Source organism: Solanum dulcamara, chromosome 11 (assembly GCF_947179165.1).
Source record: "Solanum dulcamara chromosome 11, daSolDulc1.2, whole genome shotgun sequence".
NCBI lineage: Eukaryota > Viridiplantae > Streptophyta > Magnoliopsida > Solanales > Solanaceae > Solanum > Solanum dulcamara.
Genome location: NC_077247.1, coordinates 36495313 through 36497358, shown reverse-complemented (window position 1 = coordinate 36497358; position 2046 = coordinate 36495313).

Genomic DNA, 2046 nt, shown 5'->3' with positions numbered 1-2046 from the left:
GCGGAGCCATCTCCTTCCTTAGCAACGTGGCTTTTGCCACTAGTTGGTGGTTGAGAAGGGTCTCTCCCCTTGCTTTTATCACGTTTCTTGGCTGTCTCCTTCCAAATCTCTGGAACTCTTTCATGAACAGCCTCTTCGTTGTGTTGTTACTTCAACATCATGTTCGAACCTATGCTCTGATACCACTTGTCACGGGCCTATTTTCAATGGCTCGTGGGACAACCTAAACAGCTTGCTAAAGGTTCAGTCCTAACAACAAAATAGCACACAAGTGCAAGAATAGAAACGTCCTAAATCAATCCACACAAACAACCACAAAGACAATACAAGAGAGCTTTTTGGGAGGCAAGTGTCAATTTTCTTGTGATATATTTCAACTGTTAAAATACAATGAGGCTGTCCCAAGGGCCTTATAGAATCTGAAAATAAAGCTACAAGCAAAGGGAATGAAGATCCCAAGAGAAAATGCTAAATATAGTTAACAAGTACAAGGGTTGGTGAAAAAGCTAGTCAAAGGTTTTCAAAAATGACACTACCCAATTGAGCTTTGGCGCACCCTTGGAAATCCGTTTTGACAAGCATGTCAATGACATTAATTATCCTCTAAGCATCTCCAAGTAATCCTCCAAGGCTAGAATAATATTGGTATTACGTTCGAGACTCGTTGAGGCGCGATATGAATCTGCCCCGCTCTCGAAAATGTTGGAATTTAATGTAACCTCCTGTGGGTGGCACAGGAAAACTCCATTCTTTTAGGAGGCTAGCTCCAAAATGCTTGTAGCCTTGATGTATCCTTTCTAATAAGAGTCTATTTGGATTGACTTATTTTAGGTGTTTTAAGTAATTTTGTGGTGTTTGGATAAATTAAAAAAAAATTATGACTTGGCCGAATCATCATTTGCCACGTGGACAAAATCGTTTTGCAAAATTGGATGTTGTTTTCAATTAATCCATATAATGACATACATAAGCATTTTATCAAACGAAAATGACATAGATGAGCCAAACTTTTTTATTGTTATTTAAATTTTATTGTATCGTACCGTTTAAATTAATCGTTAGGTAACAGAAAAGTCCCATTTTGTGTAATGGCTGATTCGGTGCGATCACATTGTTACCTTAATATTTTCTTCTCCTTTTATTTTTATTTATTAATTAATAATTCTATTTTAGATTTTACCCTTCATTTCTATTGACGTGTTACATTATGTAACGATATAGAACAATACAATTTATTCAAACATTGTATTTATTAAAATATTTAAATATGATATAATATAATATAATATATTATGGAATAATACGTAATAACCATCCAAATAGAGTGTTAACAGATGACATAAAGAAGTCTTTTCTCAAAATTAAATAATATATTTGAGTCTTTCAAAAATAAAATATGTTTGGAACAAAAAAAAAATGAGCATGTCATTCTACCAATTTTAAAAGTTTACGCCAGCTTGCCAATCACTACTACTGCTTTTTTGGCCCCAAGATCTCGATATCTTCTGGACTAACATGAAACATTTGAAGCGTGGAACGGTTAGATCTTTTTAAAAGAATCATCCTGTGAAGCTGATTAATTTGAATTTGTGGTAAAAAGTCCATTTTAGATGGTAATTAATGTAAACTAAAAATATATAAAATATATTAAAATCTTCTTCAATTTTGTGATCTTAAATATTGTTATGTAGAATGTTAAAGAGAAAAATATTGAAAACACCCTAAACTTGGCCTGAATTATTAGTTTTGTCCCGATTCGTACAATTGACAGCCTTACGAATACCCATCTACTTGACTCTTGAATTTAAATGCATCCCTGATCTTGCCACACTGGTGAAATACACCCTTAAATTCTCGTCAAGTTTAGGAGATTTTTCAACATTTCTCTTGGCTTTTTATTAAGAACCCCACATTCTTACAAGAGTTTGAGATCACTTGTTTTACCACGTGGCTGATCGGAGTGTATTTAAATTGAGTTAGTTAAGTAGAGTTAGTGCATACCATACCGAAGTTTTATATTAATTAATATATATTTATATAAAGTTA